Source organism: Triturus cristatus, chromosome 3_2 (assembly GCF_964204655.1).
Source record: "Triturus cristatus chromosome 3_2, aTriCri1.1, whole genome shotgun sequence".
NCBI classification, from domain to species: domain Eukaryota; kingdom Metazoa; phylum Chordata; class Amphibia; order Caudata; family Salamandridae; genus Triturus; species Triturus cristatus.
In genome coordinates, this window is record NC_140584.1 from 1,215,217,425 (window position 1) to 1,215,234,190 (window position 16,766).

Consider the following 16,766-nt stretch of genomic DNA (forward strand, 5'->3'; position numbering starts at 1 on the left):
AGACCTGGAACAAACTCCCCCTCCACCTCCAATGAAGCCCAACACTGCACCAATTCAGAAAGCTCCTCAGGTCCTGGCTCTTCGAGTGACCTCCAATGGAGCTGCTCACACCCCCTTGCTTTAGCGCCTTGAGACCCTCACGGGTGAATCCTGGTAGATTGATTGAATTGTGTAGACTTTTATGATGAATGTGACTCATCCTTCCTTACTTTTATTACAATGCACCAGTGATATTGAATTGTTGGTGCAAAATAAATATGCTTTCAGTTAGACAAAATAAACTTTCCATGTTGAAACTTATGCTACCAGAGTCCCAGATTTCTTAAAATGAAAAATATTAAACAATTCAGTGATCTGACTCTACATGAGTCCAACTTTTCAAAAATTCCATGTGGCCATTCTCTTTACTTACGAACTCCCAGATTGCGGACTCTGAACAAACCCCATGCCCATGCTGGGAGCACTCTTGCGGACTCATTCCTGCCTTTGCTGATGGCAGGAACCCTTGCCGAGCGAACATAGCTGAACCGTAGCTTGCCAATGCCCTGCTAAGCTTCCCTTCGCTCATTCCCTTTTCAGACTTTGCCCTTCACAGGTATCCCTCTATGGACTGTAAGAGCTTTAATGTCTTTGTTTATGTTTTATGTGTAGTTTTATACTACACCTGTAACTGATTTATTTGAGAATAATGATTTAGCTTTCTTAAATGCTGATTATTAATCTATCACTAATTTTATAAAACTAAATTGAAAATCCTAAATGTGTGAGTCTCTTAGATTTGATAAATGTTCTCTGTGCCAAAACTGTGCTACTGATATCTGGGGTTTTTATGTATAAAAGAGATAGTCATATATTATTCTCTACTTCTATTGCTCTGTAAAGCTACTGCGGAACTATTGGCGGGTGTGATCTTGGCTCTTCTAAACTTCTTCAGGAGGTTTACACTTTCCTCCGCTGTTCTATATCTCTATAGTATGGTCGTGAGGGTGGTATATCTTAAGCTAATCACTAATTTGTAAGTTGGTTACCAATTCCTGTTACTCACTAGGTGACCAACATTCAACACCCTAGTTACCCCACCCCTCGATGCAACGAGCAAGGTCCATTGGAGGACCAAGATGTGTTGAGAATTGATTCAGAGATCCAGAGTAAAGAAAACACCTTTGTTTGTGACCCAGGATCAAGTGTCACTCAAAGTGTCACATGTAAGGCACAGGAGGCACAGTGAAAACATGAAAATATCACACAAAGTGAAAACCTTGCAGCTCTGCATTGAGAGGGGCATTTTGTGAATAATTAGTTCTTTATTAACTGTGTCCTATAGTATTAAGGGGCACAGGGGCACATTTAGGGGCGCAGAGAGCAATGTTTTTGAGATTTAAACCACTTGTACCTGGTTTAGGTTCGGCTTCGAGCAGAAGTTATGGGTAATCTTCGCTATTTCGTCTTTCTCTTGGGGACCACAAGGTAATCACATTATTGAGTATTTTGTGTTTCTGGGTGTTTGAAAGATGAACACATTGTGCATTATTATAGCTTTTACCCACAACCCTCCCAGTAAACCCAAACACCGCACAGACCACTGTTAAACTGAGCCCCCCACTCCTGTCAACAGAGCGTTAATATTGGTGAATGTAATATCAATGTAGGCCATGATTTATGCTTACACAACAGTGGCAATACCCATAAAAGCACTGTCTATATATGCCATGAACTATGCACACATACCAGTGTCAACACCATTAAAAGCAGTACGGTATGACAACTGACGCATATTAATGAGAATGTCGGTAAATATGAAATCAGTGACTACCATTTTTTATGTAGAACAAACTCATATTATTGCTGTCAGATTCACCCAAGATGGCCTCGCCATCAACCCCGAGTCAGAGACACGTGGCCAGACAGGCCCTGTGACCCAAACCCAATCTACCGATTGAAAGTTCTTAGGTGGGGTTACACTCAGCCTGAAGACAAACGCTCAGCCAGGGAAAACCCTGATCGATCCCACAGATAGGCAGTTACACCAGAAACAGGTCCAAGGAAATTGTCCCCAATAAAACATATTAGGGCATAGGCACATGTTCCCAAAATACTACTGTAAAGTTAAATACCACATGTAGTCAGGAACCCTCAGCCAATCAGGATACAACATGCACACGACAGATAGTGATCATGCGTTCCCTATGCAGTATATATGCATATGGATGCATACACACTGGCCCATAATAGCTCTCCCAGGGGTCGGGGGCCACTTGTTTCCTTCATCAGATGGTTGAATTTATGGTTTATGACTAGGCCCGGATCTACGTGCTCTACAATAATATGTTATCGGTTAATTGTACTTCAAGAACTGTGTATAATGCCAGCCAAAACCTTGGTACATTGAGGCTGTCTTCAGACGTCAATCTGTCAATGCTTTCCCAGCCGCTGCATTCAATTAAACTACCTTGTTCCTGTTTTGCCAAATGCCTCTTGTCTTTTTATTTTTTCAAGGTAAATTCATATCTGAGCAACAGTCTGGTGAGGCAGATAGGAAGATTGGTTTATCAAGCCCGAATGCTGCCGAACTGATTCACATCCGCGCAACAAGACTGGTGAGTGGATATCATAATTGATAGGAGGTTACTCCGAATCCACGGGGTGGAGGCCCATCCAGAGGCCGCTGTCACAAGGGTAAGACACTAATTTAAACCTTAGTCCCAGCATGTGGCGTGTGGCAAACTATGACAAGCGCGTATTTCACTTTTTCCTAAGTCAGCACGCTAGAGAAAGTGAAGGTAACTGTAGTTTTATTTTGCCTGAACTGTTGAGCCTTACACAACTGGTACCCTTGCCGTGCTATATTAGGCCACTCATTTTTACACTTGAACCGTTGAGTGTTACATAGATGGTGCACTAAGGCCTTGGTGTGTTACATAGGAATACCACCCTCATCTTATATTTACTTAACAGAGTTTTCTTAAGGACTGTCGGTTTATTAACACTGACAGTGTGTAAAAGAAGTGAAGAGGTGAATTTTTTCACTTGGAGCACTGGGCGGTTCAGTAAAAGGTATGCATGACCCCGGCGTGTGATTTAGGGGTAATTCGGACATTAGGGAAATATTCGAGAATAAGGTGTAGCTTGTGTCTGGCCACAGAGAGCCCATAATTGTCAGGTTGTTCATTTTTCTCCGCACAAATCATTGCCATTTTTGTCCCCGAGTCGATATTGACTGAGTATTGGGCTCACTTAACTCCGTGTACCACACAGAGTATCTCCACTCCTCGAGCTGTGGGCACTAGGAGGGGGCTAAGATTATTGGGACAAAATAATCATTTTTTCTGTTGCTCTTTTCTCTCCTAGTTTTTTTAAGTTTTCCATTTATGCATTGTTGATGTTGTGGTGCTGGTAAAATTAAAAAATTGTGCTTAATGTTTAAATGTTATGTTATGTTAGTAAGTTTATGAGTTTATGAAATAATAACTGTTTTTTTCCACAAACCAGAATTCCATATTTGCTATTTCACGCCTAAAAAACAACTTTTACTGTTCTGAACTAACTATTGCACGTTGTTACAGGTTGCTACTATTTAATTGCATTCATCTTTGCCAATTGTCAACCTTTTTTTGTGATGCATCGCCCTTAATGGAGCTCATAACCAATAGATTGTTGCCGATACAACCACGTGTACACAGCTTCCCCATGATCAGAGTAGAATTTATAATTATTTGAATCAGTCAAAAGTTTATGAACTCCTTAACAAGTCTCCTAATCCATCATGACATCACCACTAGACCACATGCAAGCTACATTTCCCACACAGGCTCAGAAGCTAGAGAAATACTGCAGTGAGTGGCACGCCCATACCAAGAACATTCATTACCCTGGCCTGAGGCGGGCACGCTCGATACCAACATCATAGAACACACCAGGAAGCACATACAGACCAGATGTGCAGGTGAGAAGCGGGACAAACGAGAGGCCCTACTAGAACTTTGGCCCATCTTAGAGGTGGCCCGACCTGCAAGACTCCCAGTCTAGTGCCAGGCTCCCTCGAAGTTAAATTAAAATTTGTAAATTGATACTTGTATAGCGCACTACTCACCCGCAAGGGTCTCAAGGTGCTTGTACGAATACCGCTGTGGAACCCATCCTGGCTTTCCCTGTGAGGCGTCCACTCCTGGGCACCCCCAAGGTGGAGGCCAGGCATCCTTAGAGTTGTGGGGGCCGTTGTGGAGATTAAGCAAGCTATTGCCCAGAGTTGCAGAGTGGGACTCCATGATTGGAATAGGCACCGAGGCGAGAATTATCAGGTCCGTGGAATTTTTGAGCCCAAGACCCGCCGAGGCGGGGAATTGAACCCTGGTCCCGGGCTAGAACTCTGCATCAGGGTCTGCCGCTCTAATCATTGAGCCACACTTCTCCAAGTTCAACCCCTCTCCCATTGGTTGTGGCCCATCAAGCCCCAGCAGGACGAGGAACACGCTTCGAACCATCCCCCTTCAAATGCCCTATAGTCAGAGGGAGGTTCATAGCAGTTCTACAGGAAGATAGCTCCAGTGGTGGGGAAGATAGGGGTCCAGCCCTTCAATTTCCAACGCTGAGGGGGGATCCATGGGGTATGCTCCCTCAGGGTATGCTCAGGCTGTGGAGGAAGCATCAGGGAGAGAGCTTGAGGTAAAAATGCTACCCAGTACAGCGCACAGCCCTGAGCGAAGAAGGCAGCCCAGGTGGGACTCATAGGAAAGGCACAAGAAAAGATTAGAAAGAGAAATAGTTTTTGACTGGAAAGCCCAACAGGAAAGGAGAACAACACACCCTCCCTCGTAAGAAGCCAAAGCTTGGCCCTGGGCTCCCTTTGAGGATGAGCCTGGGGAAAAATCAGAAGAGAGGCCCCTAGAAGAAACCCACATGCGACCCAGCCATCGGCATAGGAGAGGGGCTGTCCAAGAGAAAAGACATCAGGACCACCTACCTGAAACACAATTATGACCACCCAGACATAGGAGGATTGATGGCAGAGAGTATGAAGCATGGGGAGATTGTGGCTGACTTTTTAGATAGAGTGGGGGAATGATGGGGACAAAAGACAGGATAGCCCTGGACTGACACAAATTGCATTCCTCTACAACATTCTCAAAAAGGGACTGCCCGGTGAGATACAGACTGGACTAGATGGCGTAGTAGGGATAGCCACCAAACCATGGAGGGAATACACACCCACATATTACAGTACTACCGGAAAAGACAGCAGGAGGACAGGGAAAAGCGGGAGCAAGCTGTAGGAGCGTAGAATCTGCCTCTTATGGTTACCCCAACTTTTTGCTGCTGTAACACTGTTTTTCGACTTTAGTCTGGCTGGGGCCCTGCTATTCAGGACCCCAGCCTAGCTGCTTCCTCTCTAAGATGATTCCATGTACTTTAGGTACACTCTAGATTGGATTCTGGGGTACCCTTGTGAGTCCCTAGTATATGGTATACTGTGTACCCAGGGCGTAGGTACCCCAGAGGACTACCAGGGGCTGATGCATGTATTATGCCACCCCTGGAAAGCCACCCAAAATGACACCACAGGTCTGCTACTGCAGCCTGGGTAAGGTGGTGCATGCACCCCTTACTGAGGTATAGGCTCACTATACCTGTAAACTTTTTTTTTTTTGCTACTGCAGCCTGGGTAAGGTGGTGCATGCACCCCTTACTGAGGTATAGGCTCACTATACCTCACTTATCATGCACATAGAAACCTATCAGTCACCCCTATGGCAGACCTTATCAATCCTGAAGGCAGGGTGCTTGGTTACATGTGAGAGGGTGCCCAGGCATGAGCTGAGCCCCTCTGCAGCCTTCGTAATCTATCCTCCGGGGTTGTCAGTGGTGCAGCCTGACCATATACTCTTAAGTGCATTATAACCAAACGTTAAATGCTAACTTTGGACTGGCTGCACGGAAACATGTCGTGTTTGGTGTCAAACACCTTGGAATTATACCCCCACACCAGTAACTGATGTGGGAATATGATCCCACCCTTCTAGAGGGAGAGACATGACAGCACCGGTATACCCGGTACCAACTGAGAAGAGCCCTGGCATCACAAAATGGATGCTGCAGCCACAGACACGGGTCTGGCCTCCTGCTGCTGACCAAAACTCCGGCAGGGGAGGCCTGGACAATAGGTTTCCTGTCACAGGGAGGTGTAACCACCATCCAGACAGGCTAATCTGTATTGTGTCTGGGTGAGAGCACTCTCAGAGTGCTTTGAAGTCCTGCATTGGGGGCACATTTGGTGTCCCTGTCCATAGTCGAGCTCAAATCGGTTCAGGGGCTACCAGCCCCTGCTCTGGCGTGAAACTAGACAAAGGAAATGGGTGTAGCCACCCCTCTTTCCAAACCCTCCAATAGGTGGGTCCCCTGAGTTTGTCCAACCCCTTTCTTAGATATAAGTAAGGAATCCCTGGCAACAGGATTTTAGATATCCCTGGACGAAACTCTGCAACTGAATCCTGGAACTTCGATGCCCTACTCAAGACTAGAGGACTGAAGAAATCCCCCTTGGGGTCAAGGAGTGACTCCCCTGCTTGGCAGGCACCAACGAAGCATTTTGCCGGTCTGCATCATCGAAGCTCCCGCCGCACTCTGAAGTATCTGCAGCCCAGGAAGAGGATTTCCAGACTTTTCAGAGGCCGACCCGAGTTCCCAGCAAAGCTGAGACCCGCAGCCCACATGAGTAATTTGGAACCGGAACTCCTGGTCACCGTGCACATTTGCAAGTGCATTGACTTCCCAATGTCTCTCAAAGTTGTGCTTTGGGTTCCTTGTAGCCCAAGCCCCGAGCACCATCTGCACCAAATATTGTGGGCCTACACTCCACGAGTGTTCCGTGAGCCTGCTTCTTGCTCGAGGCTCCTTTGTTATCCCTGGTCTGTCGACTGATGTGTCCCTGGGAAGGCAACTCTGATTTTCTTGGGGCTTCCCTGGTTGCTCCAGACAAGCCCTGACTCCCCACCATGTAGTGAGTCCCTCAGACCTTGCTGGTCTGCGCCGAAGCATCTTTCTCCTTTCTTCATGGGTTGCTGTTGCCAAGGCTTGTTGTGTCCAATCCGGGCACCGACACTGCAGCACTCGAAATCCTTCATAGAACAGCTCGAGTCCAGCTCCTGGTCATCCTCGACACCTCCTGGTCCTCGTGGCTGAAGAGTCAAGCTTCACCTTCTTCACCTGAATTCACCCGACATTGGTGGGCATTCGTCTATCGTGCCCCTGGTCCCTGGCTAGTGAGCCAGACTCTGTTCCCTCTGCTTTCAGTTTCTTCTCATCCTTGATCCAGGCTTGGATCTCTTCGGACACTTCGCATCTTCCCGGCAGCAGCACTTCTTCGCCAGCTCCTATTGAAAACGACGACGCGACCCGACACCATTTGACACCTATGCACCTGGCTTCCCTGGGTGAGGTAACTTGAGTACTCCGGTGCTCCCGTAGGTGTTGATCCTAGAACTTCCTAAGTCCAAAACGGTTTGGTCCTAGCTCATCTCTAAGTGTCCCTAATCTTTTAAAATCTAACCGCAACTTTCCCCATAGAAGCTAACCGGAGCTCGCGGCTGTGTTCTCACACTGCACACGGCCCCCGGGAGTCCCCTGTGTCACTACCTTGGGTGGTTCCTTAGGGTCCCAGTGATTCTACAGGCTCTAGGCCTTGTGTCTAGTTAAGTCGTGGTTCTTATACCACTATTTTAGTATATGGTTTGGCTCGCTCCTAGGGCCTAACGTGTATTTCTTGCTACTAGCTGCATGATCCTAGATTCGACGTGGACAAGATTCTGATCAAGAAACCACTGACCTTCGACTGTCTAGACACTCTGGACTTCGCTGCACTCTGTTTGGGGCCGACTTTGTGTCCCACTCCGTTGAAAGCATCGTCTGTGCCCATGCACCATACAGGCTCCGTGCAGGACCTGTGGAGCATCAAGGACAACTGAAGATATCTCCCTTGGAGTGAAGGAGTCACTCCCCTGCAACCGCAGGCACCACATCTCAACTGACCAGTCTGCTGCTCCTGGGCTCCTATGGATTCCGAGGGCTCCAGCAACACAAGAGGTGGGTTTTCAAGTCCCTTGAGGTTTGATCTACCTTCTAAACAAGTTTGAGGCCGGAATCCCTCATGGGGACTGCAATAACCATACCCCTGTGCACCTTGTACCTTTGCAAGTGCATATGTTTGTTGGTGTTTCCTGAACAAGTTAACAGGGCTCTGAGTAGCCCCAGCCTCTGGCACTATTTCTTACAAAGAACTCCAGCCTCCTCATACCAAGTTCTTCATGGGCTGCTGCTTTGTCAAACTGCTTGAGGTCCCCTTGGGACTCCTGGGCATCCAGCCTGTGTGTCCCCTTCAGTGTCAACACTTCTTTTCTTGGGCACCACTCGTTGCTCCAGGCTTGCCCTGACTCCCCTGTGTTTAGTGAGTCTTTTGGACCTTGCTGGTCTGAACCGTAACATTTCTTGACCTTCTGCTTGGGTTGCAGCTGCCAAAGCTTGTTGGTTCTCCAGCCAGACACCAACCCCTTAGCACTAAACATCCTTCATGTGACAGCTCGCATCCAGCTTCTGGTTCTCCTCAACATCTCCTGGTCCCTGCGGCTGTAGATTCAAGAACCCCCTCAATACACCTGAAGCACCCAACATTGGTGGTCATTCAAATACCGAGCCCCTGGTCACTCCTGGGTGACCCAGACTCTGTCCTCTCTGCTTTCAGGTACTCTTCAACAAGAATCCACCTTTGGATTCCAATGGACACTTTTCTTCCTCCCAGCACTGGCTCTTCTTTAAAGTCCCATCAAATAGTAGGATCAATGAGACCCCAACCTCTGCGCACTGTAGCTATTGGTCAAACATACCGTGGTATGTCTACATCATACACTTACACAGCTTAAAACTGGTTAAATAAATCTCAAACATAAATCAAATCCACTTGAAACTCAAGTTTGTTCAAATGTTTTAACAATAAAGTTTTTCAAATTTCAATCGAAATCATTGTCCATAAATTCATCAAGACAAAACAAAAGTTTTTCCAGAGTGCATTCGCTTTAAATCAACAGCTTTCTTGGTGCCCAATGCATTTCGAGCCGGGCTGGCTCTTCTTCAGGGGCTTGAATTCTAAAAAGATGGACATAAACATTGTACAGCAGGTTTGTCAAAAACATCAAACGTCTCATAGCAGCATCAATACATTACAGGACTATGCCGAAATATTTTAGTTCAGTGATGTACTCTTACGCTCAACTGTTATCTGGTAAGATTTTAACCTAAGTTCCGCAGAAGGATTTAGATACGATACTCCCATTCCACTGTTTGGAAGGTTTTGAGCATTGATCTTTTTGTCTAGATGGATTTCCAGTAGTTCGCTGCACAGCGCTTAACAAGATGCCGTTTAAGGTACACACCTCCGAGGTTTCACCCAGTTGAGCGTTCGCACGGGTGGTTCTTTAAACCAAGTCAAGTGGCGGTTCACCACCATTGAAGCATGCGGCTACAGTGGAAGGGTGCAGAACTCTGGAAGGGGGTGCAGAGGGAGGGAGTCCTCGCCTCTGACCCCGGTGCATCCAGTGAATGTGGATCCCAGGTGGTAGACCAGTTGATGGAGAGAGATCCTGAACTGGTGGGAGAGTTGTGTTCTGGTGGGTGCTCCCCCTGGGAGGGTGCTGTACCCCAGAAGTAGAGGTAGGGTGAGGAGACGCTTTGCCCGTGACCTCTGGTCAGCCTGAGGGTGCGGACCCTAGGTTGAAGGATCAGTGGTAGTTTGGAACTACACTGAGAAGGAGAGTGGAGAATGGCTATTATATTCCAGGGGTTACTGCCCACCACTCTGTGGATTGGCAAGGACCAGTGGTATCTGGATGGCCTGGGGCCTGGTCCTGGCCGTGGACAACTAGGGAGTACCAGTGGGGTAGCCTAGTTGGGCCTGAGAGTTCTTTTTTCAGAGGGAACCACGTGGGTTCAGAGAGGTGTGGAACCAGAGGGTGTCCCTACAGTGCGGGCCCGCATCCGTGTTCTATCACCCCAAGCAGAGAAGCCCATCACAGTGGTGATTGGTCTGCCCTGCGTTTTGGCTGGAAGGGGGTTGTGTTGGACTTGGCCATTTTTGGTAGGTTCACCCCTGAACTTTTTGCCTTAAACTCTGTCATGGCGGTAGTAGTTTTAGGCCTCTGGGCACTTTAGCACTGTGGCCCAGTGTAAAGTGTGTGCACTCTCTGAGTGTGTGTGGTGAGATTGGCCTGCCCTCCCATAGTAATGCATGGGGGATATGTGTGTCCATGGTAATTCCTGGTATGAGAGGAGTGCAGGGTCGAGTTTAGTATGTATGAACTTGTGAGAATAAATTCTGCGCAATGGTGTGTGCAGGTTTATGGTGACTGGTGGAGAAATGCCACTTTTAGAAGTTGCCATTTCTGTGTGCTATGTGTCTGCCTGCCTAATGTGAATTGTATGTCTGGCTTGTGATTGACAGGAGCTGAGAGGTGTGGGTGGCTCCATGAGGGGCAGGGTGAGTCAGCTAGGCTGAATGGGACACCTGGGCTGAGAGTAGTGGGAGGAGAAATCCCCTGACTTTGAGTAGGATGGTGCTTCCCTAGTAAAATGCTGGCTCCGCCCCCTGTGGTGTGTCTGATCACCGAGCCCCCACCTGACAAAGGGGAGAGGAGCTGGGCAAAACAAAGTGCTCCAAATCCCCCCTAAACCAGTTCTGACTGGTATCCCCAGGCACTGTGCTGTGACACAAAGGGATATTGTAATTTAAATATAGGGGCTGTGACCCCATGGAAATGTTCACTTCTTGTTCCAGGGGTGGCTGCCAGGAGGGCTTGCCTCCCTGGGCCCTGCATGGCCGTTTTCATCTCTAAAGAACGCTTTTTCTGGGACTTATTCCTTTTACAGGACCCAGGACCTTTTGCTGTCTTCTGCGCCCTGTGAGTGCTTTGCCCTGACTTTCCCCGAAGGAGAGGGAGACCCTGGGGGCTGCGCAGCGCCGAGCTGCGGCCCCTTTAGGAGGGAATCCCCATCGTAGGAATTCCCCCGTTATGCTTTGATTGCGGGTGCCCACCCTGCTTATTATTTTATTTGGGTGGTGGGTGTCCACCCCACATGGCCGCTTTGCTGTTGAATGATGCTTCGGGTGCCCACCCCGCGTTTTCGGCGTTTGCGGGTTCCCAACCCACATCTGAGCCGGGAAAACGATCACCGGCACGGCCTGGAGGAAGTCAGGCAACATGGTGCCTGACGGTGGGCGGGACTTCCGGTTTTTCGAGGGAAGTCCCGCGCACGCCGCTTGTGAGAGGGGCCAGCTGAGTGATGTGTGGGCTCCCGTGAAGCAGAGGAGAGCCCCGGCGAAGAAGGGAGGACGGGAGCCTACCCTGCCTCCACTGGCACCACAGTAGAGTCCCAGGTCCCAGGAGGGGGCCCGGGTGAAGAGAAAAGGCGGCCGAGGCCGCCAACGGCAGCACGGGGTTCCCAGGAGTGAAGGGAAGCCCCGCGAGAGAAGTGCTGCTGCCGGAGAGGGGAAAGTCCTACCTTCGCCCCAGCCGGTGAGTGGGGCTCGAGTTACGTAGTGCCTGGGATAGGCACAGAGTCAGAGCAGCCCCGTCTGGCAGCGGGCCGCTCCAACACTTGGGGGAAAGTTCTTTTTGTGACTAAAAGAGCCCCCGGGGGCCCCGTGTCTAGCAGATCGAGGCGCATTGTCGGCGCCTGGGCGGTCCCGCCAGAGAGCGGGCTGCCCCAACGATGGGGGCAGGTGTTTAATGCCACTAGGGGGGTCCAGAGGTCACCGAGGTGCCGCCCCCCCTTCATGAGAAGCGCCACAGCTGCGCCAGCGCGGGCAGCTGCAACAAATTGGGCACAATTGCGAGAGAGTCCCTGAGTGGGACCGGAGGCACAGAGGTGCCAGTGAGTTTCCCAGCTGCCCAGCAATTAGTGGGCAGCTGCTGCGTTTAGGTTTGCACTTTGGCAGCAGCCCTAACATTCTGGACACAGGGCATTTCAGTCACTTTGAGATGGCCAGTTGGCCAGGGGGACTGTGAGGTAAATAGGGCGCTAGGCCCTAATGTGATTAATGCCTCTACTATGGTCTTTATTAGGAGACTACGTGCTAAATGTGATTTATGCGGCGCTAGGAAATGTGATTCATGTAGTATGATTTACGCACCCCGTTTGATGCCTCTAACTGTGGTTTAGGTATGAGGTTAAGTGCTTAATAATGGTTTATGCTTGGGAGGTTATCCTCCACTGTGATTATTTCCTAATGTGAGTGATGCTTAGGAGTTTAGGGTCTAAGATGTTAGACTGATGAGGTTGGCGTACAATGCGTTTGGCTCCTAATGTGATACTGTGCATAATGTGGTTTATGTTACAGGCTGATGCTGAGTACAGTGGTCACCAGTGATGACTGGTTGTACGTTTATGATATGTCTTACTTATACTAAGTTTGCTGTGGGATGGTTCTGACAGTGGTCCAGGGGGCCCTGCCAGGTGTAAATAATCCCTTGTAAATATTGCCTAGTGCCAGTTGGCACAGTGTATATGGTGTGATTACTATTCTAATGTGTTATGAGAATACAAAGGCTATTTTTGATATAACCTTGTGTGGAGTTCCTTTTATGGTGTGCATGGGATGTTGTTGCTGTGTGTGTGTGCTGCGCAAACGCTTTACACATGGCCTCCGGGATAAGCCTGACAGCTCGTGCCAAGCTACCAAGGGGGTGAGCAGGGGTTATCTTTGGCGTGTAACTCCCTTGCCCTGACTAGAGTGGTGGTCTCTGCCTGGCTTTGGCGCAAGCCTTAGCCAACCAGAGATCCGATTTCTAACAAGGATTAACGAAAGGCTCCATGTTCTCAGAACACCTCTTTTTCTGCAGCAAATCTGTGCACTTTGGAATTATTAATTCTAGCTCAGTTCATTAAATAAATCAGACTATAACACCGAAAAGCAATGATATATAATCTATAGCACTGGATAGCATTGGAATATGAATATTTCCAGGAAATCAGTTAAAGACGTATACGCATCAAAGACACTGATAAAGAGAAGCTCACAGAGTTATTGTATTCATTGACTTCATTACAAATATTGAAATAAATAAGATACTAAGTGATCAGATCCATTTTATTGCCTCCGTTCTTGTGACCTATGGATTAATCATTTCACAGTTCCACTTCCCAGGAAGGGGGTGTGGATCCACTGTTGAGGTTTCAGAACTAATTTGGGGTGATTCTCTGTCAATTAATATTTTCTGGCTGTCGCTCAGACTCAACCTTTGTGAGAGACTTCAGCGCCTGGTTGTCTTCAGCCTTCGTGAGCAGTCATGAGGCACAGCAAAAAGCACTGCCCTGCTTAGTAACTTTGGGACCTTGGGCCCGATTCACAGAACTAACTTAAGACAAAATCCTAAACTTACTACCATTTTGGTATTCACAGATGGCACTTACTCATTTTGGTATTCACAGAAGGCACTTACTCATTTCGGTATACCCAGAAGTTAGGACTCCTAACTTTAGGACTCCTAAATGCCTTCTGTGAATACCGAAAGTCTTAAAATTAGGATTTTTCTCAATTTAGTAGTAGTAAAGTTAGGACTCCTAACTTTAGGACTCCTAAATGCTTTCTGTGAATACCGAAAGCCTTAAAATTAGGAGTTTTCTCAGTTTAGTAGTAGTAAAGTTAGGAGTCCTAACTTTAGGACTCCTAAACTGAGAAAAATCCTAATTTTAAGACTTTCAGTATTCACAGAAGGCATTTAGGAGTCCTAAAGTTAGGACTACTAACTTCTGTGAATACCGAAGTGAGTAAGTGTCTTCTGTGAATACCAAAATGAGTACGTGCCTTCTGTGAATACCAAAATGGTAGTAAGTTTAGGATTTTGTCTTAAGTTAGTTCTGTGAATCGGGCCCTAGGTGATCATTTTGTGAATGGAGCATTCATTGTTGGCCTAGAGAGGGACTTTACACCCGCCAGGCCGTGAATATTCAGCCCACAAGATTCATAAATGACTGCTAAAATAGTGGTCATTTATAAAGAAATTTATAAAGAAATTGACAGGAACTACCATTATGTCAGTTCTACTCAATGCATTTTACAGTTTCTAACAGGGGTGTGTTGGAAGGTCACAGGCCTGTTAACCCCTTCGCCGCGGCGGGAATTCCGCCGCGGCGCGGGGGGGTGCGGGGGGGCAGCGCGGCGGGCCTGTGCTCATGACGGAGCCGCTCCGTCATGAGCCACAGTTGAGCTGTGCTCATGACGGAACGGTTCCGTCATGACTCCGCCCATTTGCGTTGTCGCCCCGCACAGGCGGGGAAACAGCGCCGCGCAGGCGGAGCGGCCGCCGACAGGATTGCCATGACGGAACCGTTCCGTCATGAGCACACGGCAACCGTGGCTCATGACGGAACGGTTCCGTCATGAGCAGGGAAGGGGTTAAACACAGTGATTTGGTAAAGAAAAAAATAATGCTGCAATCGCCAGTAGATGCTTCTCCCATAACTGGGGGAGCCTTCACATGTTTTTACTATTCCTTACTGCCATCCAAATTTGGTGGGCAGACATGTAGCCATTTCTCTGACCTCCTATGCTCCACAGGGCTGTCGGACGGGGTTAATCAAAGAGGCCGGTCGCCACCATGATTAAATCGAAGGTCCACCTGCCGCATTTATGATGCGACAGAGTTTCCTTACCTCCAAGAATTATATTGTCCCTTTCAGAGACACTTCTGAACTATCCCTTACTCCTAACATCTACCACATATATCATTACTCAGAAAGAAATAATCAGTAACCCTTTGCTCACAAAGACCTCACAGAATTTCTGTAGGTAGTTTGATCCAATCCCCTTCACTCAGTGTTTCAGTCTCCACCCTCCAGCCATGGGGCTGCAGTCAATGTACTTTCACTGTCTTAGGCAGCTCTATATTTGTCCATCACGTCATGGAACATGCATCCCAATGGTCCACATATTCAGACTTTCACCACACATGGAGTCTTACTACTGCACATTTGTGCACACCACAAACACATAGACACACATAGAATGCCAACTCAGAAGACTGGGAGTACAACTTGTTCTGGTCACCCTGATTCTAATTTCCTGAACCTTGTGTACCTGGTTCTAGTCCTTCCTGACCCTTGCCTTCCTGGCCCTGCTCCTGACCCATCCTTGTATTATACCTTCCTGGGCCCCCCAATTCTGGTACTACTGATCCTCACCCTGATAGTCTGCTGGGTCTGTCATTCCTAATCTTGTTATCCTGGTTCTCCTATATCTTTCTGTTCAAGTCCTCTTGATATTGGGTCATCCTAATTCTGCTTGTCCTGATCCCTGTCTCCGTGGTCAATCCGGTACTGCATCCAGAGGTCCTGGTCCTTTTAGGTCCTCTTGGGATGGGCTTGTTCGTTTTGGTCCAGGTCTAGTCCCATTGGTTCTTGTGGCTCTGGTTGTCCTGCTCTCCGTCCTCCTGCTCCATTTGCGATTTCAATTCCTGGAGCCATTGATTGTGATCCCTCTGGTCTTCCTAGCTCTTCTTCTAGTCCTGCTTATTCTGACCCTTCTAGTCCATCTCATCCTCCCCAATTGGGCCTCTAGCCTTATGGGCCCTAATCCATCTGGTCCTGCCTTGGTTAGTTTTCCTGGTCCTCCTCCAACAGATGATGTTTCTCTTGGCCCTTTTCAACCTATTTGTCCAAGTAGTCGCGATCCTCCTTGCTCAGGTTATTCAGTCCTTAGCCAACCTGGCCTGGTCATTCTGGCTACTGTCATCCTGGCCCTCCTTGTCCTCATCCTCCTTTGCTACTTGTCCTTGTCCACCTTTTCCAGATGCATAACTTATCTATCTTCTGCTTTCGCTTCCACTTCCCCACTTCTCTGGAGTCCCATTAATATGTCTCCTTCAATTCACCTCCTGAAAGTCCCCATGCACTTACCTGTCCCTCCCTCTGGACATCAGATACAAGCTGTCTGTCTGCATTCACCACTTTCTGCTGCTTGTTGGCTGCTGCCGTGTTGACAGGTTTGAAGTACTAAGCAAGCACAACCCTCTTAGAAACAAGACCCTCCATAAAAAGCCCCAAAATAGCGCAGCCCTTAAAAAGGATAAAAATAACATCATCACCATTAAAAACACAACATATTCACATGAGTGAATAAAACAGTTATGTAACATGCTTGAAAACCATATTTATTATTCTTTGCAGACAGCCCAATACTCCTACACTGCAGTACAAAATATGTGTGCGAGATCCTCGTACATGTTACAGATTTTAGAAGAGGAAAATGGATGATTTAAAAAAACCTAACAAGAACAATGTACTCCCCCTCTTGACTTCCATTGAAAAAGAGGCAACTCTGGACAGGAGACAGCCACGATGAAGCCATTCCTGACTTCAGAAATTGGGAGTCTCCCACGGAATCAGGTCTATCGGCGTGTGTGTAACCTGAAGATCCTGAAATAGAAGAAGAATTCCTGCATTGCCTTTTTAAATATTAAAATCTCATACATTATTTTTTATTCTAAGTTGAATTTACAGTTTTTTCAACTATAAACAGCTTAGGTTACTTCATGCATTTATCTTTTTACAAACTATTGTACAATTGTATATGCACTTACATTCATATGCCTCACACTCTACGAGATGCCATCTCCTACCATCACCAGGTGTCCATTAGCAGTTAAAGACCTCCTTCACACTGTGCATCTGGCGAACAGTCCAATGGTGCATCATTCCTAATATTCATCCTGTGTTTGTCTAAACAG

General features: G+C 47.7%; 1 long non-coding RNA gene across 1 annotated transcript in view; it reads left to right on the forward strand.

The window, feature by feature from the left end:
* LOC146859485 (uncharacterized) overlaps nt 1-16,766 on the forward strand; it is a 46,868-nt gene that overhangs the window by 18,196 nt on the left and 11,906 nt on the right. Inside the window, exon 2 of the long non-coding RNA XR_014979777.1 lies at nt 2,497-2,597. This is a non-coding gene — a long non-coding RNA (uncharacterized LOC146859485). The remainder of the gene's footprint in view (nt 1-2,496; nt 2,598-16,766) is intronic.